At 37.9% G+C, this 27,333-nt stretch overlaps 1 long non-coding RNA gene and 1 pseudogene across 9 annotated transcripts in view; both read right to left on the bottom strand.

The window, feature by feature from the left end:
- The window catches only part of LOC147369714 (uncharacterized), a 694,358-nt gene that overhangs the window by 91,119 nt on the left and 575,906 nt on the right, over nucleotides 1–27,333 (bottom strand). The gene's annotated exons all lie outside the window — the stretch shown is intronic.
- LOC147369716 (small ribosomal subunit protein uS3 pseudogene) lies at nucleotides 10,466–10,815 on the bottom strand (annotated as a pseudogene).

Here is a 27,333-nt window from a genome sequence, read left to right as displayed (position 1 = left end):
CATAAGGTGGTGTCATCTGCATATCTGAGGTTATTGATATTTCTCCCGGCAATCTTGATTCTAGCTTGTTTTTCTTCCAGTCCAGCGTTTCTCATGATGTACTCTGCGTATAAGTTAAATAGGCAGGGTGACAATATACAGCCTTGACATACTCCTTTTCCTATTTAGACCCAGTCTATTGTTCCATGTCCAATTCTAACTGTTGCTTCCTGACCTGCATATAGGTTTCTCAAGAGGCAGATCAGGTGGTCTGGTATTCCCATCTCTTTCAGAATTTTCCACAGTTTATTGTGATCCACACAGTCAAAGGCTTTGGCATAGTCAATAAAGCAGAAATAGATGCTTTTCTGGAACTCTCTTCCTTTTTCCATGATCCAGCGGATGTTGGCAATTTGATCTCTGGTTCCTCTGCCTTTTCTAAATCCAGCTTGAACATCAGGAAGTTCACGGTTCACGTATTGCTTGGATAATTTTGAGCATTACTTTACTAGTGTGTGAGATGAGTGCAATTATGCGGTAGTTTGAGCATTGTTTGGCATTGCCTTTCTTTGGGATTGGAATGAAAACTGACCTTTTCCAGTCCTGTGGCCACTGCTGAGTTTTCCAAACTTGCTGGCATATTGAGTGCAGCATTTTCACAGCATCATCTTTCAGGATTTGGAATAGCTCAACTGGAATTCCATCACCTCCACTAGCTTTGTTCGTAGTGATGCTTTCTAAGGCCCACTTGACTTCACATTCCAGGATGTCTGGCTCTAGGTCAGTGATCACACCATCATGATTATCTGGGTCATGAAAATCTTTTTTGTACAGTTTTCTGTGTATTCTTGCCACGTCTTCTTAATATCTTCTGCTTCTGTTAGGTCCATACCATTTCTGTCCTTTATCGAGGCCATCTTTGCATGAAATGTTCCCTTGGTATCTCTAATTTTCTTGAAGAGATCTCTAGTCCTTCCCATTCTGTTGTTTTCCTCTATTTCTTTGCATTGATCGCTGAGGAAGGCTTTCTTATCTCTTCTTGTTATTCTTTGGAACTCTGCATTCAGATGCTTATATCTTTCCTTTTCTCCTTTGCTTTTCACTGTATCAGGAATAGTCATCACTATTACTATTTTTCATTATTTTTCTTATTTCTATTTTTAAAACCATGGATCTTTCCGGTTATTGTGTGCAGAATGGGTTGCTTGAAGGCAACTGGGTAAAAAATAACTCTAGTACATTGATGAGGTGACTGTGAAGACTAAGGGAAGAGGCAGGATTCAGGATACATTTTGAGGTAGAGCACATCTTGTGTGAAAGAAAGAACTATTCTTGGATAGGATGTCTGAGTGACTGGATGCATGCAATAACCCTTAGTAAACAAACCTCCTCAGTAAATACAGTTGCTTTCAAAGGGACTTTTTGAGCATAGAGACTATTTTCTTTTCTTGCCTTGAAGACAACATTTCTTTAAGCAGATAGGTCTAAAGATTTTCCTGTGGCAAGTCTCAAGGACATCCACAATGATGAAATACAACCTGAAGGAAAGGATCCAGTTTGGACTCATGATCCAAAGAATGGGTGGTTTGCTTCTTGGTTCAGCAAATATTGATTGATTATACCTTGAAATTCAACTAAAGTGTCAAGGTGAGTAAGTTCTTGATTCATGCTGCAATAAGCAAGGAAACATTAAGCCCTCAATTGGTAAGGAGGAGCTGCCAAAAAGCATGGAATTCTAGGCCATTTCCTGTCACTCATTAATCTCAGGCATGGTATTGAAAACCCTCAGTGATTTCCATGCAGAGCTCTAATTTAGCTAAAGTGGGCTGGTCAGGGAATAATTAAGACCACAGAGGTCTTATCCTCAGCTATAATAATTCTCAGGGGAAAATGCCTGAATTGGACTATTATGGAGAGTTAATTAATTCTGAAAATTATATATTGAAAAAGCCCCCTACCAAATTAGGCATTAAAAATAAAGTCATTCTATATTGGGACTCTTGAAGATAATATTAACATTTAATAAGTGCTAGTAACATTCTAAGAGTGCACAAACTACTTTAAATGCATTGTTTCATTTACTCTCTATAATTCCATGTGGTAGATACCATTATTGCCCATATTTTCAGAGACCTAACTTTATACCTATTAAGTACTAGAGCTGGGATTGAAATTCAGAGTAGGCACAAGACACATTGTTAAAGATAATCACTGTTTTCCTTTAGCCTAATGTGAAGATACTCAAGATGATGACATGCTGAGCCCCTTCATGTCTTTTGACCAACTTTAATCATCCCTTCAACTGGTATTTGTTGTTGTTTAGTTGCTAAGTTATGTCCAACTCTTTTGAAACCCCATGGACAGACAGGCTCCTCTGTCTACGGGATTTCCCATGCAAGAATACTGGAGTGTATTGCCATTTCCTTCTCCAGGGGATGTTACTGACCCAGGGATCGAACCGAAGCCTCCTGCATTGGCAGGTGGATTCTTTATCACTGAGCCACCAAGGAAGAATCAGACTGGTATTTATTAATAGCTTAATATGTGTCAGGTATCTCATCAATTAAGAAACATGAACATGGTGTCCAACAAAATGTCAAGCAATGAAAATTTTTTTAAAAATATATGCTTAGCTCTCTGTTAGACATTTTAAATGCAAAGGTCATATAGGATGTCGCAGTAAAATATTTTTGAAACTAGAGAAGTAACCAACCAGTCTTACAGAATACAATCCAAGGCAGCATTTAATTATATGCTCTACTGTGTGATCTATAAAATGTACACTGTGAGCATTAAGAAAATAAAACTAGTTATGAATGAATTGCATACGCCTTCAAAGATTGGTATGATTATAAAGCTCTGTATTTTAGTAAATGCCTTGACTGGCAGTGAAGGAATTTGATAGAGAGGAGGAATCATTTTTTACATTAAGAACAATTATATGGTCTATAGGACTCATATAAGAATCTCAAAAACTGTTTCTGTCTCCCTTTGAATTGCAAAATTATGGAATAGTAAGGTAAATCATAAGATGGCAAACAACCTTGAAATATGAGAAAAGAAGGATATAAAGAACCTATCTCTAAAGGCATGCATGACTATCCCAAAAACTAGCAGTAGAGAAGAAAAAAAAAAAAGAGCAGTAGAGAAAACATTCTCACTCACTTGCGTTTACTAATAGGGACATTATAATAATGAAGCACTTTTGAATTGTCTGTAATTAGAAGCTGGACATTTTGTTGTCTTAAAGTTATGGTAAGAAATATCAGTGCACTCAGGGAGCTCAGCTGGGTGCTCTGTGATGACCTAGGAGGGTGGGATCAGGAGGTGGGAGACAGGCTCAAGAGGGAGGGGATATATGTCACGCATAGCTGACTTACTTTGAAAAAAAATAAAATAAAAATTTTTGCAAGGAAAAAAATCAGTGTAGTGAAAATCCAGTCATCTGGATCCATAATGGTTTGCTCTAACTTTAATATTATCCTATTATACCTATGATATGTTAGTCCAATGTGATAGCATCCTTACACATATATGCATTATATTCCATGTCCCCTCTTAATAACATCCCACATTACTCATTGTCCCCTCTAGATAAAACCCAGTCAACTATTTGAAGTCTGCCCTATATTTCCACTCTCCTTGCTAGATTGCTCTCTTCTGTGAACTCATGTGACATGTTTTGCTTAAGCTTTATGATATAATAGCTTTATTATTCCCTTGAACTAATCTGATTTTCCATGCAGAAAAAAAGAAGCAAGTCTGTATCTTATACCTCTCAGGAATTTCTGGTGTAGCCCAGTAAAAATGTGGACACAGGATAGATGGGCAATGATAGGACAGATAATTTATGTTCCAACTAACTGGCTACCCTATTCAATTGAATTCTTACAACCACAGATATATAGTTGCTGAGGAAATAAAAATTGAGATATTGAGGTGATATGCTAGAAGTCTCACAAGTATCAAATAGCGTGAGTTCTGCTTCCCCCAATCCAAGCCTGATGTGATAGGTTGGTTACGTGATTGGCTAGTACTCTTCTATTTCCTCTTCATGGAATAAATCTATTAGCAATTATTTGTTGTTTTTAATTTCTTTCTTCCATAATAAGTCTGTAAACACCATAGGGGTAAGACTCTGGTTAACATGAGTGCTTTCTCGAGTCTCCATATAGAGACACAAACTAACTATGTGTGGAAGAAAGGGAAGAGGCTAGACAGAAGTGGGGTTGTTGAGAAACACCAGACTAGAACCAGAGTCAAAACCTGGGTTTTGGACTTGCCTGGTGTTCCAAGCATTGGTTAAAGATCCAACTTCCAATGCAGGGGATATGAGTTTGATCTCTGCTTCTGGAAGATTCCACATGCCTTGGGGCAACTAAGCCTGGGTACCACAACTACTGAAGCCCATGAGCCACAACACTGAGGCCTGTGCACTCTAGGGCTCATGTGAAGTGAAGCGAAGTGAAGTCGCTCAGTCGTGTCCGACTCTTTGCGACCCCATGGACTGTAGCCTACTACACTCTTCTGTCCATGGGATTTTCCAGGCAAGAGTACTGGAGTGGATTGCCATTTCCTTCTCCATTTAAGGCCCATACTCCACGACAGAGTAGCCCCAGCTCGCCATAACTAGAGAAAGCAGATGCAGTAATGAAGACCCAGTGAGGTGATAATTAATTAAATTTTGAAAAAACACCTGGTTTTTAATTTCTTCTCCACCTGACCTGCCTCTTAAGAAACCTATATGCAGGTCAGGAAGCAACAGTTAGAACTGGACATGGAACAACAGACTGGTTCCAAACAGGAAAAGGAGTACGTCAAGGCTGTATATTGTCACCCTACTTATTTAACTTATATGCAGAGTACATCATGAGAAATGCTGGACTGGAAGAAGCACAAGCAGGAATCAAGATTGCCGGGAGAAATATCAATAACCTCAGATATGCAGATGACACCACCCTTATGGCAGAAATTGAAGGGGAACTAAAAAGCCTCTTGATTAAAGTGAAAGAGGAGAGTGAAAAAGTTGGCTTAAAGCTCAACATTCAGAAAACGAAGATCATGGCATCTGGTCCCATCACTTCATGGGAAATAGATGGGGAAACAGTGGAAACAGTGTCAGACTTTATTTTTTTGGGTTCCAAAATCACTGCAGATGGTGATTGCAGCCATGAAATTAAAAGACACTTACTCCTTGGAAGGAAAGTTATGACCAATCTAGACAGCATATTAAAAAGCAGAGATATTACTTTGTCAACAAAAGTCCATCTAGTCAAGGCTACGGTTTTTCCAGTGGTCATGTATGGATGTGAGAGTTGGACTATAAAGAAAGCTGAGCACCGAAGAATTGATGCTTTTGAACTGTGGTGTTGGAGAAGACTCTTGAGAGTCCCTTAGACTGCAAGGAGTTCCAACCCATCCATCCTAAAGGAGATCAGTCCTGGCTGTTCATTGGAAGGACTAATGTTGAAGTTGAAACTCCAATACTTTGGCCACCTGATGCAAAGATCTGACTCATTTGAAAAGATCCTGATGCTGGGAAAGATTGAGGGTGGGAGGAGAAGGGGATGACAGAAAATGAGATGGTTGGATGGCATCACTGACTCAATGGACATGGGTTTGGGTGGACTCTGGGAGTTGGTGATGGACAGGGAGGCCTGGCGTGCTGTGGTTCATAGGGTCGCAAAGAGTCAGACACAAGTGAGCGACTGAACTGAACTGAACTATCTGACATGCATTTAGGAATATTCAATTAGACTCATTCTTGGGCAGTGGGAAAGAACAATAAGTGAAAAGATGAGAGAGAGAACAGGAGAGTGTGATTCCACACACCATTCCCCTCAGTGGGGACTTAAAGTGACCTTTCCTCAGAAGGTCCCCTCCTCACCTGACTGCACCTTCCCTCCTGAGTGAGCATATTATACAGTTGTATGTGATTCATCTTTAAAGACATACTGCACTTTCTTCCATATAGCACAACCCTGAAAATACTTCGTATTCATGCAAATAAAGAGATTCTCTCGCTGGAAGTGACACTGGAAAATAAGCATCTCTTCTCTCTGGAGGAAAAACTGGAAGAAGTCCTGGTTGGACTTCTCAGGTTTTGTGCCACCTGCATAGGTATTTTCAAGGGTGGTTTTAACGAGACTACTTTTGCTTCACATACTGACTTGAGAGCCTAACTCTTCTCTGAGATGAGACCTGGCTGCCTTGTTAGTCTTCACTGATCCACTAGTTCTACTAAACTTTCCTTTTACATAACACCTTGAAATTATATAATTCTAGGACAGAATCTTCTTCTATTGCCTTTGTCTTCTCTGACTCACAAAATATTTGTGCATCTAAACAGAAGTCACCTTTCATTTAGAACACCTGTAACATACTGGAGGCTAAGCAGTTCAAATCTGACCCACAAATAAAAGCCTTTTGCACACCTTAGAGAACTGCACAAAGTGTTCTGTAGAATCAGTAGGACCACAATGCACTCAGTATTTAGCTGGCCGTGGAGAAAGGGTACTCACCTTAGAAAGCAGAGATTCTCTCCTACTGAAGCTATAAGGTTAAGTAATTGCTATATGGGAAAGGATTTGCTTTCCTCAGAAATTGAGACCTAGTTTTCAAACCCAACCCTTCTGTGACCTTGGAACATTTACTACCTGACCCCCATCTTTGAATTCAATGTCCTCATCAAATTAGAGAAAAGTCAAAGCAAGTAATATATATAGTTGTCTCCATTCTTGGCAAGGTGACTCTACTCTATCTACCTCAAGTGAGTATATTAAAGTCAAACAATGTGTCAATATCAAGACAAGCTTACAGGCCATTTAAGACTCTCCCATAGGGAAATTATGGTATCACCACTATCTGTAACTATGGTCCTGGGATGAAAAGGAAGTAATATAGAAGAGAAAAAGCCAATTTGTGTCCATCATGTATTTCAAATCTAAGTAAAATTACCAAAATAACTCCTGGGGCTAATTTTAACTATATAGTGCAAAATAAATGTCCATTGTGTTGGCTTTGGGGGTATGTCCAGGTTAACTAACAATATATTTCACAATCCCAGATACCCCAAGTTCCACTGTTAGAAGGCAAATCCTATTGGCAGGACAACCCCTTAAGCCTATGTTTCTTACTTAAAGGCTGGACACGAAAGTCACACTTCACTTATCTACTAATTCACCAAGGTTGCCTCCCACACTTGGGTCTCTAGATTTGATAGATGAATGCTTCATATGGCTCTGCTAAAGAGACTACCCACTCTGCCAAATGTCTGTGATCTAAAACCTCACAGAAAAGAAAGCCTCTTCATTCTACTTGCTGAGAAACACTTCAGTCCTGGAAATTTAAGAAGTATAAGAATTCAGCCAAGACCCTAGAGCACAGCCACAGTTGGATGGAGAGCAGGAGAATATTTCTCCCTTAGTTATTATGACTTTAAAGGAATCAATAAAAACAAAGGCATGCATGAGATTGCACCCAACTCAGAGGAAAGAGAGTTGGAGCAAGACATTGGGAATCATGGCCAACACAGGCAAAGGGTGATAGCCTTTCATGTGAATATACCCCCATCAATCCACACACAACAGGTAGGCTTAATCTACCAACTCCTTCCCATGGTAATCCCTCATGATGGATCAGTTCTCATTCTCTCATTTACATTTGGGCTGTGGCATAGCATCAAAAAAAAAAAAAAAAGCAATTACTTGTGTATAGGCACAAAACTAGTTTTAGTGGTAAAAAATGGAATAGAATTCTCTCTCTCCCGTATGCAACTTTGTCGGTAGCTATGTGTGTGATGGGGTCTTAAATTATCCTGATTTCCCCCATAAACAATTTTTTTTCCAGAAACATGCCAAGTTGTGAGCAATGACAAGAGTTATAGGAGTCATTCATTTCATTCTCAGGACAAAGAAAGAGGTACCTAAATTAAAAACAAACAAACAAACCCTTAGAATTATCTAGTCTTTTCCACCAGGAACAGATATCCATGCTGATTTATGTCAGTTCCCTTCCCACACCCATGTCTCCCATTTATAATTGCTAAATAAGCCAGGTTCATGATGTTTCTCCATTTGGGTCCCCTGTTTGAATTTATTTATAAATACTCATTCCTCCAAATGTTCTAGTTGAATACACAAAATATTCACTTCAGCACAGAGTGTATAAATTCAGGGCCAGAGGAGGTGTGAGGCATATTGCATAAAGGCACTAATTCACGATCAGCTTGTAGAGGTATGGATAGAGCTCAGCGATATGCTTGCCATGGAACCTTGAGGACCTTAGTTTTTCCTCTTTGAATATGTTCCCTGATCATCAAATTGGGGGAAACTAGATTTCTCATGTTCCTCTCATGGATAAGTGGAAAACCATACGAAATCACAGATAGACTTTTTAAAAAACTTTTCATGATCCTCACTTTGAGAATAAAGGGGAAAAGCTATAATATCAGGCAAGTGCTTAAAGAAATTACAAGGAAATCCGGGGCCCAGTGAAATGGACTGTAGTTCCAATATTTCCATCAGCTTGCTCACACGTCTACCCCGGAAACTCTCCATAAAATCAGAGGCTGAATGGTCTTTTATGTCTCCCTCAGTTCTATTTCTGGGTTATTGAATCTCTGCACCATTATTAAGAATACTGTCATTGTAGCTTGAATTTAAATATACTTATATCAGTACTTCGGAGAAGGCGATGGCACCCCACTCCAGTACTCTTGCCTGGAAAATCCCATGGACGGAGGAGCCTGGTGGGCTGCAGTCCATGGGGTTGCGAAGAGTCGGACACGACTGAGTGACTTCACTTTCACTTTCCACTTTCATGCATTGGAGAAGGAAATGGCAACCCACTCCAGTGTTCTTGCCTGGAGAATCCCAGGGACGGGCGGGGGCCTCGTGGGCTGCCGTCTCTACTGGGGTCGCACAGAGTAGGACACAACTGAAGCGACTTAGCAGCAGCAGCAGCATATCAGTACTTGAATTGGGCCGTTGGCTCCCTTCAGAGCCAGAATTCAGCCACTGTAGCTGTTACTGTTTAGTCACTAAGTCATGTCCGACTCATTGCAACCCCCTGGACTGTAGCCTGCTGGGGTCCTCTGTCCATGGGATTTCCCAGGCATGAATACAGGAGTAGGTTGCCATTTTCTTCTCTAGGGGATCTTCCCAACCCAGGAATTGAAGCTGGGTCCCCTGCAGTGCAGGCAGATTTTTTACCACTGAGTCACCTGGGGAACCCAAAATTTGGTATATATAACAACTTTGTTTGGTATATATAACAACATTGTTTTATATATAAAAACAATGCGGGACCCTAAATTGGATCTCAGAACAACAAAAAGATAATTAATGAAAAGAAATGGTGAAATATGAATAAAGTTCATGGTTGGTAGGAATAATGGTCCAATCATATGATTTTTGGATAGGTATACTGTATTATTTTTTTTTTTTTTGCTTTTTAATTTAAATTTATTTATTTATTTTATTTATTTATTTTTTAATTTTATTTTTAAACTTTACAATATTGTATTAGTTTTGCCAAATATCGAAATGAATCCACCACAGGTATACCCGCGTTCCCCATCCTGAACCCTCCTCCCTCCTCCCTCCCCTACCCTCCCTCTGAGTCATCCCAGTGCACCAGCCCCACGGTACTGGATGCTTGGGAATTTATTTATTTTAATTAGAGGCTAATTATTTTACAATATTGTATTGGTTTTGCCATACATCAACATGAATCTGCCACGGGTGTACATGTGTTCCCAATCCTGAACCCCCCTCCCACCTCCCTCCCCATACCATCCCTCTAGACTTTTATTTATTTATTTTGTTGTTGTTGTTGACATGTATGGTTTTTATTTTTTTTATTTTTTCTTCCAGTTTTATTGAGATATAATTGACATATAGCACTGTGTAAGTTTAAGGTATAATGATCTGACTTATATCATGAAATGATTATGACAATAAGTTTACTGAACATTCATCATCTCATATAGATATAAAATTAAACAAATAGAAAAAAATTATTGTCTTGTGATGAGAACTCTTAAGAGTTCTCATCACAAGGTATACTGTTTTATTAAGTAAAATGTTAACATTAAAAGCTGGATGAAATACTCATGAGAACTTTCTGTACTATCTTTGGAACTCTTCTATAAGTCTAACATTATTTCAAAATAAAAAGTAAAAACACTGTATTTCATAGGAGTCACCTCAGGTACATGTTGAAAATGCAAAATTCTCCAATTTCAGGGCATGAAAATAGTAGTCCTAGAGCAGGGTCCAAGAATCTGCATTCTAATTGGCACACAAGGAGATTCTAATGCAAATTTCTCAGGGATCACACTTGGAGAAACTCTGGTCTGAAACAAATACTGCTTCAGAGTAAAATAAGTGATGATTAGAGGTGAGTAAATGGAAAATACAACCTGAGACTCTTGTGTGAGATCTTGATTTTTTTTCATTTTTTGAACAGATTTTACTAAAGGTCTTTATAGACCAACATGCTGGGGTGGAGCAGGCAACTCTGGCTTCCTATCTTTCTGGTCTGAGACAGAGGTGGTTGGCAGTGTCTCAACTCTGGGTCCACAATGCTCACACGGTCAGGCAGGGCCTTCTTTAAGGCCAGTCTTACCAGTTAGGTCCCAGGACAGCATGATCTCCACTTGATGCCCAATGTACCCTGTCTTAGCATGACATGGTACATGATGACATCAACACAGCAGTTAACAGGGTCCCCATTGTGGATCATTAGGCCATCCACAGTCTTCATGGATTTAGCCCTCTGTCCACAGAATTTCCCAGACACCGTGACCTCAGAGTCTCTGGCCCCACTCTCCATGACGAACAGAGCACACCATAGCAGGCCCTCCAGATAGCACGTTTGTAATGCAGAGGCTTTGCCTGGGCAGCGGCACACAAACCTCTTGTGGCTGCCATTGTAGGATACCTCCACCAGCTTATGTATAAATTTTGGAAAGTTATTAATCTGCTGGGCCTCAGATTCCTCATTTATAAAAGGTGAACCTATGGAATTCTAATGATCATCCCTGTATAGTACATAAAAGGAAAGGACAAGGGTTTCTGCAGCATCACTCCCATGCATGCAAGAGTCTGATCCTGCAGTGAGTTAAACACAGTCACAAAGCAGACACAACCATGTTGAAAATACACAGTCACTGTGATAATGCCAGCAGCAAGGGACGTTAGGTTTTGCATTTGCTTTTGAATTTGCTTTATTGAATCGAGAAGCAGACACTGTAGTTGTGATAGCATGCCCTTTTGCTTTGTGAAACAGAAATTCTCTCTGCCATCTGTGAAGACTCTGGGGAAAGGAAGTGAGGTCTCTGGCTCCAGGCCTTTCATTAGAGAACTGTTTTGTACCAGATGAGGCCACAGACTCAGAACTACCATGTCTCTGCAGAGACCCTGCCTTGGATATGAAGAAAGATGGATTTCAGTCAGCTCAGAGCAACTGAATTTAGAAGTGGCAATGACTAGAATCTTGGGATTGCCTCTGGCTTCTTGCTAGAGTGGCTATCTCTGCTAAGTATGTGTGCACATACACTTTAGCATGTGTGCAAACCTTTCAAGTCAGAGGGAATACGATATTTATCTGAACAAAAATTCCTATAGGGCAGGAAATATGCCAACCTCATCTCATTCCAATTCTGTTGACCTGACTCAACAGTTTAGAGGGGGCTCAAGTGGTAAAGAATCTGCTTGCAATGCAGGAGAACAGGGTTCAGTCCCTGGGATGGGAAGATTCCCTGGAGGAGGAAATGCAACCCCCTCCAGTATTCTTGCCTGGAAAATCCCATGGACAGAGGAGGCTGGTGGGCACAGTCCATGGGATTTCAAAGAGTCAGACACAACTGAGCGACTAACACACACATAACACACATGAATTAAATCTAAGTTTTGTTTTCCCATACAGAAAGGAGATCAAAAGAACATATGACACTAAAATCTTCTGAGTACAAATATGCTATGTGTTATTAAAGAACATGATTGTATAGCATACTTAACTTCATGTACCTTTTGTTTTTTTCATTTCTGAAAAAAGCTAATAACACCTACAAAATTTTGTTTGAATCTTGACAAAAATTCTATGAATTTTAATTTATGTTAAATTACCCATATATGTATATATATGAAAAAGGAAAGTGAGCTTAAACATCTAAATTTCTCAGTTTAGACATTAATCATAGTTAAGTGCAAGAGCTGACATTTGAATCCAGATTCAACAACTTGAAAACTCACACATCCATTAGGATGACTCCAGGCAAACAACTGTTAACTCCAGTCTCTTCATGAAAGCCAAAATGAATTTATGTCTCTAAAGCATAAAAAGAAGATAACATTGGATAGGGGAGGACCGTTTATCTTTTACATATCTGTCCGTGGGTTTTTCAGTGTGATGATTTGTGATTAAGGCAATGGCACCCCACTCCAGTACTCTTGCCTGGAAAATCCCATGGACGGAGGAGCCTGGTAGGCTGCAGTCCATGGGGTCACTAAGAGTCGGACACGACTGAGCGACTTCACTTTCACTTTCATGCATTGGAGAAGGAAATGGCAACCCACTCCAGTGTTCTTGCCTGGAGAATCCCAGGGATAGGGGAGCCTGGTGGGAGGCCGTCTATGGGGTCACAGAGTGTCGGACACGACCGAAGCAACTTAGCAGCAGCAGTAGCAGCATGGATTCCTATGAATGAAATGTATTTGCTGAGTAGAAACAGTTCCTATGACATCTGGAAATCAAGCTCTACCTCAAGGTAAAGTACAATGAACTGAAAAGATTTCTATTTATTCCAGATATATTGGTCTTCTGGATTAGGAATTAGAGATGATAAAGTAGGAAGAACTGAGCAATTTAACAAAGTGCAGGACAGGGGTATAACTGAATCAGGAGTTTGGTTTTCCTTTAGGTTTGCTCTGTTTTATTCTGTGTATATCAAAAAAAGAGCATGTTATTTGTTTTGCCAGGACCACTGCTTATTATTGTGCAGGTTTTCTGTCTCCCAACACTAGAGGGCACGTTCCTAATCCCTCTGTGTGTGTGTGTGTGTGTGTCAGTCACTCGGTCATGTCTGACTCTTTGAGACCCCATGGCCTGTAACCCACCAGGCTTCTCTGTCCATGGAATTCTCCAGGCAAGAATACTGGAGTGGGTAGCCATCCCTTCTCCAGGAATCTTCCCAACCCAGGGATTAAACCCGGGCCCCCACCTGCATTGCAGACAAAGTCTTTACTGGTTGAGCCACCAGGGAAGCACCAATCCCTGTATTTATGTGCTGAGGTACTACTGTAATTTTCAAGCAGATGGCAATAAAATAACTTGAGAAAGTCTACATTGAAAATACTTGCTCAAGTTGACTTTCTTGACATCTGCTCTCAAATTAGTATACTACCATACTATTATTTGTGATGCTACATTTTTAAATGTAGACACTTCTGGATTTTAAGCTATATTACAAAGCTGTAGTAATCAAAACAATATGGTTCTGGCATAAAAACAGACAAATAGGTCATTGGGTCAGAACAGAGAGCCCAGACATAAATCCATGCATATATGGTCAGTTCATTTTGGACAGTGGTGCCAAGAACATCCAATAAGAAAGGGATAGTTTTTTTCAATAAAATGCTGTTGAGAAACTTGATAGTCACATGCAAAGAAACAAAACTGGACACTTACTTTATACTACTCACAAAACTTAACCCAAAATGGATCAAAGACTTAAATGTAAGACCTAGAACCATAAAAATTCTAGAAGAAAACAGAAAACAAACAAACAAAAACAAGTTTCCTTGGCAATGATTTCTTGGATAAGACACCAAAAGCATAGGCAACTATTAAAATAAGTGAATGAGAGTGTATCAAACTAAAGTTTCTGCAGAGCAAAGTAAACAATTAATCAAAAGACAACCTACAGAAGGGGATATGATACTTGCAAAACATACATTTAAAAGGTTTTAATGGCCAAAATATATAAAGAACTCATACAACTCAATAGCAACAACAAACAAAAAATGGGCAAAGGACCCAAACAGACATTTTTCCAAAGGCATTCAAATGGGCAATAGATATATAAAAAGGGGTTCAGCATCACAAATCATCAGTGAAATGTAACTCAAAAGCATCATTAGATATCACTTCATACCTGTTAAGATATAAAGTGAAAATGAAAGTGTTAGTCATTCAGCTGGGTCTGACTCTTTGTGACCCAAAAGGATGTAGCCCACCAGGCTCCTCTGTCCATGGGATTCTCCAGGCAAGAATACTGGGGTGGGTTGCCATTCCCTTCTCCAAGGGATCGTCCTGACCCAGGGATCAAACCCAGGTCTCCCACACTGCAGGAAGATTCTTTACCATCTAAGCCACCAGGGAAGCCAGCTATTTATCAAACAGACAAGACATAACAAATATTGGTGAGGATGTGGGGAAAAGAGGATCTTACATACTGTTGGTGGTAATGTAAATTGGTACAGCCATTTTGGAAAACAGTATGGCTACTCCTCAAAAACTTAAAGAACTACCATATTATCCATCAGTCTTGTTCCTCAGTATATATTGGGGTTCCCTCATAGCTCAGTCAGTAAATAATCTGCCTGCAATGCAGGAGACCCAGGTTTGATTCCTGGGTCAGGAAGATCCCCTCGAGAAGGAAATGGCAATCCACCTAGAGAATTCTTGCCTGGAGAATGCCATGGACAAAGGAGCCTCACAGGCTACAGTCCATGGGTTCATAAGAGTTGGACATGACTTAGCAACTAAGCCACCACCATATATCTAAAGGAATCGAAATCAGTATCTTGGAGAGATATCTGCACACCCATGTTCACTGCAGCATTATTCCTAACAGCTAAGATACTAAAGCAACCTAAATGTCCACTAAAAGATGAATAGATAAGAAAGATGTGAGATATATGTATACAGACAGTCCCCAACTTATAATGGTTCAGCTTGTATTTTTCAGTTTTATAATGCCATGAAAGTAATATGCATTCACTGGAAACATACTCCAGATTTTGAATTTTAACCTTTTCCTGGGCTAGTAATATGCTGTAGGGTGCCTCTAGTGGTGGAGAACCCACCTGCTGATGCAGGAGACTTGAAAAGAAGTAGGTTCGATTCCTGGGTTGGGAAGATCCCCTGGAGGAAGGCACGTAGCCCACTCTGGTATTCTTGCCTGGAGAATCCCTTAGACAGAGGAGACTACTGTCCATGGGACTGCAAAGAGTCAGACATGACTGAAGCTACTTGGCATGCACGCATTCTTGTGATACTGGGCAGTGGCAGCGAGCCAGCCATGGGATGAGGAGGGTAAACACCCTCCTCGTATTTACAGTGGTTTTGTACTCTCACAACCATTCTGTTTTTCACTTTCATTATAGTGTTCAATAAACTACATAAGATATTCAACACTTTACTGTAGAAGAGACATTGTGTTAGGTGATTTTGCCCAGCTGTAGACTAATGTAAGTGTTCTGAGCACAGTTAATGTAGGCTAGGTTAAGCTGTGATGTTTGATAGGTTAGTTGTAACAAACATATTTTGACTTAAGATACTTTCAACTGATGATGGGTTTATCAGAATATAAACCGACTTTAAGTGGAGGGACACCTGCATATAATACATGATTTCTCTCTGTATATATATCCTATATCTTTCTGTATATATATCCTATATCTTATGTCTTATATTGCATATATCATATATATGTAGTAGAATATTATTCAGCCATAAAAACAGAAATTTTGTCATTTGCAACAATATGGATGGACCTGGCATACATTATGCTAAGTAAAATAAGCCACTCAAAGAAAGGCAAATACCTTATAATATCACTTACATGTGGAATCGAAAAGTATCACATACATGTGGAAACTGTAAAAAAAAAAAAAAAAAAAAGAGAGAGAAAGAAAAGAAAAAAAAAAGTCAATTTCATAGAAACAGAAAATACCTTTGTGGTTGCCAAGGACTGAAGTAGAGGAAGAAATGTAGGGATGCAGATCAAAGGGTACAAACCTTAAATTATAAGAATAATTTCTGAGTACCTAATATACAGCATCTTGAATATAATTAATATAGCAGTTTATAATGAAAGTTGCTAAAAGTAGATTTTAAGCATTTTTAACACATACACACACAGAGTTAACTATGTGAGGTGATGAATTTATTAATTATCTTGATCTTGGTGATTATTCCACAATGTATATAAAATCATCACACTGTATACTTTGAATATGTACAATTATATTTGTCAATCATTGTTCACTAAAGATGGAAAATGTTTACCATCAGACACAGGTATTCTGTTTTACCTTAAAATCACAAAGAGAGGAAAAGGAAAGAATCATCTGAAGGCTGTTGGAAGTCACAGCATAAAATCCAACATTGTTGTAAGTAAGATAGTCAGGAAAAAAAAAAAAAAAAAAATCCAGCGATAGCAGGGAAATGATTATGTGCTCAGCACACTTCTTGCTTTCTCCCCCTGTCTTCCATCTCACTTGAGTTCCACACACATTTATTTTTTTTAATTTAATTTTATTTTTAAACTTTACATAATTGTATTAGTTTTGCCAAATATCAAAATGAATCCACCACAGGTATACATGTGTTCCCCATCCTGAACCCTCCACCCTCCTCCCTTCCCATACCATCCCTCTGGGTCGTCCCAGTGCACTAGCCCCAAGCATCCAGTATCGTGCATCGAACCTGGACTGGCATCTCGTTTCATACATGATATTTTACATGTTTCAATGCCATTCTCCCAAATCTTCCCACCCACTCCCTCTCCCACACATTTAGAAAGCTCATAATTTTGGATCAGTTCTACAGTGCTCTCTCTGCTTCTCAGATCAAGTAATCCAACATCACTGGAGAAATTAAATTTACTGGAGAATTCCTCAGTGTTTCCCTCCAGAAACTGCTTTCTCTTTATATCATGCTTCCTTTTTAACCTTTTATTTATGTGTATTCAACCAGTTTGATCAACTTCACCTGCCTGAAACATAGCTTACCTAAATTCACATTCTCCCCCATGCAAATTGTTTTTTTTTTTTTCCTATAAATATTCTAGATGTCATATGGTGGTACCACGAAGTTGTAAATCTAAGATTCATCCCTTACTCTCATCATTCTCTCATCTTTATACAGCATAATTATTCTTCTAATCAGTCATTAGAAATCATAATGATTTTGTCTTCTAAATGTTTCTTGAATCTGATTTTTGTACCTCTAATGTCTTTCATGGCTACTCTATTTTTTATATCAATCCTCTTTTGAATAGCCTCCTAATAATGTGATTATCTCTTGTGTTGTTTTTTTTTTTTTTTTTCCTCCCCTAACCATTCTTCTACATGGTCCCAGAGGTATTTTTATAAAATGAAAACCTGAACACATTGAAGCTTTGCCTAACATGCTTTGCTGGATACCAAGTGACCAACTTTTCCAACTTCATCTCTCCCTTGAGCGCCACACCTGCTTAAAACAACTCATTCTTGGCCTTTTCTTTAAAGCTTCAAAAAAATCCGAATCTATGGGTAATTCTTTACACATAGCTCCATAACTCTGCTCATGTTATCCTCTTTTAATGAAATGTACTTTAACTCTGCCCTTTTCTCTATGATAATTCTTCACCTAACTTTACTTTCACTTCAGAACTTATCTCAGCCATTACCTTTTCCAGGAAGACTTCTGTAAGCAGCACTGTTACCAGACTAAGTTAGTGGCTGTGAAAGAGACTTTACTGCCTGAAAAGTCAAAAACATTAAGTACATGGCCCTTTCAAGAAAGTCTGTCAACCTCTATCTTGGAGGAAAATAATTATTTCACTCATTTTTTTCATCCCATCACATTATCAAGAGATTTTCATACTGCAGGAGTCTGATATTTGTCTAATAAATTCTATCAAATTAATAAAGGTGGTTCTGAAGTTACTTGATCTATCCATTAATTATTCAGTTCAGTCGCTCAGTCATGTCCAACTCTTTGTGACCCCATGGACTGTAACACACCAGGTTTTTCTGTCAATCACCAACTCCCTGAGCCTACTCAAACTCATGTCCATCATGTTGGTGATGCCAGCCAATTGTCTCATCCTCTGATCCCCTTCTCCTCCTGCCTTCAATCTTTCCCAGCATCAGGGTCTTTTCCAATGAGTCGGTTCTTCTCATCAGGTGGCCAAAGTTTTGGAGTTTCAGCTTCAGAATCAGTTCTTCCAATGAATATTCAGGACTGATTTCCTTTAGGATGGACTGGTTGGATCTCCTTGCCATCCAAGGGACTCTCAAGAGTCTCCTCCAACACCACAGTTCAAAAGCATCAATTCTTCAGCACTCAGCTTTCTTTATAGTCCAACTCTCATAACCATAAAGGACTACTGGCAAAAACCATAGCTTTGACTAGACGGACCTTTGTTGATAAAGTAATGTCTCTGCTTTTTAATATGATGTCTAGGTTGGTCATAGCTTGATTTACCAATGAAAATTGTGTAATAGTCAAATCATGATGTTAAAAAATTTAATGTAACTCTAATGACAGAAGGGCCCTCTGTAAGTATTTTAGCAGTTTCTCCTTAGGAAATCAATTTTAGACATTATTTTTAGTGACATTAAGTATCTTCTAACAATTGGTTATGTAGGTCCTTTCTTTAATTCCCTCTCTCTTTCCCTTCCTCCCTCACTCTCTTTCCTAGAAGAGGATTTAACTTAGGTGCAGGTCTTGTTCTTGATTTCCTGGTAAAGAGATGAATGCACAATGACTATTTCATTTTATTCATAACTGTATTCAAAACATCTGGATTTCCCCTAGACTGGCTTAATGGAAATGATTCAGAGGGGAAGTTAATTGATTTTATGTAATAACTGATTCAACAAGTAGTTTCTGAGTAACAGCGAATAACATAGACATCCTCCTAAGCATTGCTGGTTACACAACTCTTAGGAGGCAAGAAACTGTATCCTATTATCATATCTTGACTGTATCCAACTCTTACAGGCAAGAAACTGTACCCTATTATCATAAAGACTCTCTACCAGTGATGAAACTGATTCATACATACAAGCCCAGGAGGTTTCAAAAATATACCACATGCCCCTCAGCAAACAAAAGATCATATGGCTGTTAGGAGTCTCTGGTTCTTCATAAGAAAGTAATCACACACTACTCTATCTCTCCTACTAAATGTGGCTAAAAAATCTGGGCAAAATGCATGCAGCAGTTATTTCTTAACTGGTGGCTCTGCCGGTAAAGAACCTGCCTGCCAAAGCAGTAGACACAAAAGACATGGCTTCAATCCCTGGGTCAGGAAGATCCCCTGGATAATGAAATGGAAATCCACTCCAGTATTCTTGCCTGGAAAATTCCATGGACAGAGGAGCCTGGTGGGCTATAGCCCATGTGGGTGCAAAGAGTCAGACACAACTGAGGGCACACGCACGCAATGAGGTATAATTGATATGCAAAAACACTGCACATATTTAATCCCATAATTAAATGAGTTTGCATATAAGCATACACCTATGAAACCATTTCCACAATCAAGGTAATGGACATATCCATTACCCCTAAAGTTTGTGTCCCCTCTTCTTTTTTGGAACACTTCACATGAGATCTACCCTTTTAACAAAATTTAAGTGGACAGCACAGTATTGCTAATTATGTACAGCAGGTCTCTAGAACTTACTCATCTTGAATAACTGAAATTTTACATCAACTGAACATCTCTTCACTTACCTCCCTTCTCAACCCTTGGTGAGCAGTTTTCTTTGTTTCATGCAGTGGTTACTGAAGATTCTAACCAGTCAATAGTGGCAGACAGACTGAGGAAGGAGAGTACAATTTCCAGTACCACCCAACTGGAAGTAAAACTGCCACACTCATTTTCTTCCTACATCATCTCCATATCTAAATTCAACATGGCTCAAAATTGGGAAGTGGGAACTAATTGGATCAAGACAGATCCCAGAGAAGACCTCTAGGAGTGACTTAAGGAGTGGGAAAGGAGAGTAGAAATCTACTGTTTTTTCAATTCTCTGTTCTCTTTTGTCCTGGCCCCCCAACAATCTCACAGCAATTGGCAGCAGGGACAATAAGAGGAGCCACAGGACCCAAAACTCCAAGGGAAGACTATTGTCCTCTCTGGTTAAAGGAACTGTGGTCCTAAGAGCGAGTGATTGTTTTCCCCTCTATCCTTCCACTGCCTGGCCCTAAACTGATGCTTTTGCCAGAATTGCATGGTAGAATAGAAGAACTAGTCTCAGCTTTCTGGCCAGATTGAGAAGAAAACCCCAGGAAAACAAAAAGTACTGGGGAGGTTGTAGAGAGGAAAAATCTCAGAAAGAGACTTCATAATATGGGTGTTTATGAACTGCTAGACTTAACCTAGATTGAACATGTATGGATCTGACTCTAGACAGCAAAGACTTTGAGAACTAAATTAGAGTGGGACAAATGCCCTGCTAGGAAGCTGCTATAAAGCACAGGAAGCTCGGCTCAGTGCTCTGTGATGATCTAGAGGTGAGGGGGATGAGGGGGTGGGATGGGAGGGAGGTCCAAGGGGGAGGGAATATATGTGTACCTATGGCTGATTTACTTCATTGTACAGCAGAAACCAACCCAACATTGTAAAGCAATTACCTTCCAATAAAAATAAATTCCCCACTAGGTGGCACACATGAAGGACAGGTCCAAGTAACACTGCAGAGGCTTTGACCACAGAACTGACACTGAGATTCAGTTCAGTTGCTCAGTCATGTCCAACTCTTTGCAACCCCATGAACCACAGCACGACAGGCCTCCCTGTCCATCACCAACTCCCAGAGTTCACTCAAACTCATGTCTACTGAGTCAGTGATGCCATCCAACCATCTCAGCCTCTGTTGTCCCCTTTTCCTCCTGCCTTCAATCTTTCCCAGCATCAGGGTATTTTCCAATGAGTTGGTTTTTTGCATCAGGTGGCCAAAATATTGGCGCTTCAGCTTCAGTCCTTCCAATGAATATTTACAATTGATTTCCTTAGGATGGACTGGTTGGATCTCCTTGCAGTCCAAGGGACTCTCAAGAGTCTTCTCCAACACCACAGTTCAAAAGCATCAATTCTTTAGCACTCAGCTTTCTTGATAGTCCATCTCTCACATCCATACATGACCACTGGAAAAACCACAGCCTTGACTAGATGGACCTTTGTTGGTAATGTCTCTGCTTTTTTAATATGCGGTCTAGGTTGGTCATAACTTTTCTTCCAAGGAGCAAGCGTCTTTTAATTTCATGGCTGCAATCACTATCTGCAGTGATTTTGGAGCCCCCAAAAATAAAGTCTGACACTGTTTCCCCATCTATTTCCCATGAATTGATGGCACTGAGATGACTGTCTGTACATAACTGCTCAAGGTTTGTGGCCTAAACCCAAGCAGACTGAATACATGCTACAACAAAAGTGATGAAATTCTTTGAAGGGTTTAAATAAGAACTAGACTCATAAAATAAAATTTAAGAAGTCTAGAATACTAGCCAAAATCACATGGCATTTAAATAATCAGGGGAACCTCACTTCATGTGGAAAAAGACAATTAAGAAATACCAATTCCAGATGACCCAGATATTGCAATTGTCTGACAGACTTTAAAGTAACTCCAAGTAATTGTGAACACTCTTGAAATGACTGGAATGTTTAAAAGTTTAAGAAAAGAAATAGAAGATGTAAAGGAGAACAAAATAGAAATGAAAAACAGAATAAAGTATCATTAAATTCACCAAATGGCAAATAGCAGAATGAAGATGACAGATGGAATAGTTTTAAAATGTAAAGCTCAATAAAAATGATCTAATGTAAAAAATAGAGGAAAATGGGGAAAAGTTAAGAGAGCCTCAGTTACTTGTGGAACAATGCCAAAGAGTCAAATATTCATGTCAAAAAAACAGAATAAGATAAAAAAAGGTACAGCATAATAAAAATATTTGGAGACATAATGACCGAAAAGTTCCTAAATTTGAGGGAAAACTTATAAAACTACAAATTCAATAATTTCAGAATATACAAAACAGGATAAACATGAAGAAATCCATGCCAGGACAAATCACAATCAAACACTACAAACTAAACACAAAGAAAAATACGGAAAGCGGAGTAAAATTATACATTACTTATAGATGAACAAAAGTTCAAATAACTGCATGTTTCTCATTAGAAACCACAGAGCCAAGAAGAAAATAGAACAATGTATTTCAAGTGCTAAAATAAAATGACTTCAAAACCAGAATTCTGTATTCAGAAAAAAATATCCTCCATGAATAGAAAACAAAGAGATTCTCAGATGAAACAAAATTTTTAATAAACCATTGCTCTAAAATAATTGCTAGAGGAAGCCCTTCAAGGGACATGATATAAGGAAAGCTGGAATATCAGGCATGAATAGAGAGCAACAGAAGTGGTAAATATATGATTAATACATGATATTACTCTTCTATTGGTTTTTCATCTGTGTCCTCAGCCACTTATTTTTTATCAAAATATAGTTGATGTACAGTATTAGTTTCAGGTGTACAATGTAGTTTTTGACAATCAAATACACTGTGAAAAGATTGCCACAGTAAGTCTAATAGACATCTGTTAGCATACAAAAGTATTGTTGACTGCGTTCCTTATGCTATATCACACCCCTGTGACTTATTTATTTTATAACTGAAAACATGTACCGCCATCTCTTCACCTCTTTTGCCAACCCTACCCCACTCCTCTGGCGACCACTAGTTTGGTCTGTGTATCTGTGAGTTTGTTTCCATTTTGCTTTGTTTGCTTTGTTTTCTTTTTCAGATTCCACATGTAATTGAAATCATACAATATTTGTCTTTCTCTGTCTGATTTATTTCACTTAGCATAATACCCCCTAGGTCAGCAATTCTACTTTCAGGTGTTTTTCCAAAGAAAACAAAAACATTAGTTTAAAAGTATATATATACTCACCCTATATTCATTGTAATATTATTTATGTCAAGAGATGGATGGACAAAGATGAGAGATACTTATATATAACTCAGGCATAAAAAAGAATGAAATCTTACCATTCGCAACAATATGTATGGACCCAGAGGGTACTTTTAAATAATATGTTGAACTGCTGAACATTAAAATTATGGTTTAAAGAGGTTTTCAATGGTTGTATATATAATACATAAGAAAACTGCAACATAAAGGGAGTGGGAAAAACAAATCTATATGGTTTTAATATTTTACTTTAAGTGGTAAAATACTGATTCTACAAGGAAGCTAGTTATTTTCTTATAATCCCAAGTGAATTCACTACCAAAGGTATAGAATAAGGTAAAGTTTAAAAACACAGTAGATAGGGTATTTTTTTTAAATATTCCAATAACACCAGAGAAAACAAATAAACCATAAAAAGAGATAATAGAACACAAATAATAAAATAAAAGTCCTAAATCCAAACATGGCGATAATGTTAAATTTAAATGGCCTAACCAAAGAAATTGAAAATCAAAGATTTTCAGAATGTATATAAGTGATCCAGCTATATCTCTGAGAAAAATCACTTCTAATGTTATGATATAATTAGGTTAAAAGCCAAAAGGATAAAAAAGAAATATATCATACACATATTAACCAAAATAGGGTTACATTAATGTAAGACAAATGAGACATAAGAGCAAAAAAAAGTAACAAGGAAAAAAAAGAACAATAATGATAACAGGATCAAGACATCCACAAAGAATAAAAATAAACTTAATTGCATGTACATCTAATAATAGAGCTTAAAATGAAGCAAAAATTGATGGTATAGAGTCAAACCCACAATTATAGGTGGAGACTTCAACAGTCCTTTCTCAGTAATGGATAAAACAGGTAATAAATCAGTAAAAATATAGTAATAGAATAATGGTACAATATCATCAACCAATTGGATCTAATTGACAAGTTTAGAACACTGATCCAACAACAGTAGAATACATATTTTTTCCAAGTGCACATCGGATATTCAACAAGATACATCATATCTCCATTTATAAAACAAACTTTAGCAAATTTTAAATAAGTGAAATCACTCACAGCAATTTATATGCCCATAATAAAAGTAAACTAGGACTAAGTTACAGAAGGACAGTAATAAAATCTTCAAATACTTGAAAATTAAACAAAACAGTTTTAAATAATCCACAGATTCAACAAGGAGTCTCCAAGAAAATTAGAAAATATTGTGATTTTAACAAAAATGAGAATACTACATTCCAATATTTGTGGAATTCAGCTAAAGTACTGCGAGCAGCTAAATGTATAGCATTAATGTTTCCATTAGAAAAGGAAAATGATCTCAAGTAAGTAATCCAAACTTTCATCTTAAGAAACTAGAAAAATAACAGCAAACATAAGGAAGGAAATGATGAAGGTAAGGGAAGTCAATAAAATATAAAGCACATGAAACAGAGAAAAATCAATGACACCAAAAGCTAGTTCTTCAGAAAGGTCTTTAAACTTTGTAAACCTCTGATGAAACTGGAAAAGAGAGAGAGAGACGCAAACTACCATAGTAGGAATGAAAGAGGGGATTCCTGTACAGATTCTGCAAACATTAAAATAAGCATATATTATAAAAAATTCCATGCACATAAGTTTAACAGCTTGAACAAAATTGGCAACTTGCTAAAAAATACAAATACAAGAGAAATGAAATGGATAACATGAATAGTTATATAATCATTAAAGAAATTGAATTCATACTTAAAAATCTTTAGAAAAAAATTCCCAAGCCCAAATGGTTTCTCTGGTAAATTCTACCAGATATTAAAAGAAGAAATAACATCAATTCTACCAAATATATTTAGAAAACTTAAAATAAGGAAACAATTTCTCTATTCCTTGTATAAGATCTGTTACCCAAATACCAAAATCCAGCAATGTCCCTATTAAAGAGAACATTTTTTACCAAATGTTAGCAAATATAATTCAGCACTCTCTGTAAAGAATGATACAACACAACAAAGTGTGGCTTATCACAGGAATGCATGGTTGGTTCAATATTTGAGAATCAATCTATTTAACCCAGTATATTAAGAATCTAAAGAATAAAAACTAAAGGATAATATAAATGGACACAGAAAAAGCTTTTAAACAAAACAACATCTTTTATGATAACACTATTAATATAAACAAAGTAGGAATGGATGGGAACTTCCTCGACTGAAAGAGGGTATATCTTTATAAAGACTGCAACTTCCAGTCTTATATTTAAGTCTAATTTATTTTTGTATATGGTGTCAAGAGCCTAAATGTAAGACTGAAAACCATAAAATTCATAGAGGAAACCACAGGCAGAACACTCTTTGACAGAAGTAGCAATATTCTTATTTAAATCTGTCTCCTAAAACAAAGGAAATAAAACAAACAAACAAAAATAAGCAAATGGAACCTTATTACACTTAAAAGTGTTTGCCCAGTAAAGAAAACCATTGACAAATGAAAAGACAACCTACTGAAAGGGAGAAACATTTGTAAATGTTGTGACCGAAATAGAGTTAATATCCAACATACTTAAATAGCTCATACAACTCAACATCAAAAAAAAAAAAAATCAAAAAATGGGCAGAAGAACTAAATAGACATTTTCCCGAACAAAAAGGAGATGACCAACAGGCACACGAAAAGCTGTTCAACATCACGAAGCATCAGGGAAAAGCAAATCAAAACCACAACAAGAAAACTTCACACTTGTCAGAATGGCTATTATCAAAAAGAACACAGATAAAAAATGTTGGTGAAGATGTGAAGAAAAGGAAACCCTCATACACTGTTGGTGCAACTGTAAATTGGTATAGCCACTGTGGAAAACAGTATGGCGGTTTCTCAAAAAGAACTTGGAACTACCAGATGACCCAGCAATTCCATTCCTGGGTATAAATCAGATAAAAAACAAAACCACTAATTCGAAAAGATACATGCACCTTAATGTTCAAAGCAACTTTATTTATAATAGCCGAGACACAGAAACAACCTGTGTGCATCAACAGATGGATGAATAAGAAAGATGTGGCATACAGATACAATGGCATACTACTCAGCATAAAAAGGAATGAATTTTCGCCACTTGCAGCAACATGATGGACTTAGAGCTTATTAAGCTAAGCAAAAGAAAATCAGAGAAAGACAAATACTGTATGGCATCACTTACACATGAAATCCAAAGAATACAAAAAACTAGAATCTAGAAAATAACAAAAAAGCAGCAGACTCAGATATAAAGAACAAACTAGAGGAAAGAGGTAAGTGACAATATAAGGGTAGGGGTTAAGAAGTGTATAATTAGCTATAAAAATATACTGTACAACAAGGGGAATATAATCAGTATAAGAATTACAAGCAGAGTATAACAATTAAAAGCTGTGAATCACTATATTGTACACCTATAACTTATATATTGTACAGTGACTATACTTCAATTTAAAAAAAAAAAGATTATGGTTAACATCATAGTCATATGATGTTGTGATGCTTCACTTTCATAAAAGTGAAAGACAGAATGCTTTCCCCCTAAGACTGTGAACATGGCATGGCTATGTACTCTCACCTCTTATTCAACACCATACTGGACGTCTTGGCCAGGAAAGTAAGCCTAAAACAAGAAATATTAAGTGACACAGACTGAGAAGGAAAATGATGGGAGAAAATCCCAAAAGCCACAACAACTTCTTAGAACTAATCACTAATTTTACATTGATCATAGAATACAATGTTAACACACAAAACTCAATTGTATTTCTATATATTCACAATGAAAAACTGGAAACAGAATTTTTTTTAATGTGTAAGAGTTCCAAAATAATGAAATACATAACTATAAATCTAACAAAATGTTAATAGTGTCTGTATACTGAACACTACAAATGTTGATAACATAAAAACACTTGGATAAAATGGAGTGACATAGGATATTCATAAATTGAAAGACTTATTCTATTGATGATGCTTTTCAACTGTGGTGTTGGAGAAGAATCTTGAGAGTTCCTTGGACGGCAAGGAGATCCAACCAGTCCACCCTAAAGGAAATCAGTCCTGAATATTCATTGGAAGATCTAATGCTGAAGCTGAAACTCCAATACTTTGGCCACCTCATGCGAAGAACTGACTCATTGGAAAAGACCCTGATGCTGGGAAAGATTGAGGGCAGGAGGAGAAGGGGAAGATAGAGGATGAGATGGCTGGATGGCATCACTGATGCGATGGACATGAGTTTGAGTAGGCTCTGGGAGTTGGTGATGGGCAGGGAAACCTGGCGTTCTGCAGTCCATGGGGTGTCAATGAGTTGGACACAACTGAGCAACTGAATTGAACTGAACTGTAGT

The sequence above is a fragment of the Bos grunniens genome, chromosome 7, assembly GCF_055505025.1.
Source record: "Bos grunniens cultivar Pamir isolate PY7600 chromosome 7, Bosgru_T2T1.0, whole genome shotgun sequence".
Classification (NCBI taxonomy): domain Eukaryota; kingdom Metazoa; phylum Chordata; class Mammalia; order Artiodactyla; family Bovidae; genus Bos; species Bos grunniens.
The sequence above is the reverse complement of the archived record's forward strand: the minus strand, read 5'-3'. Positions and strand labels throughout refer to the sequence as shown.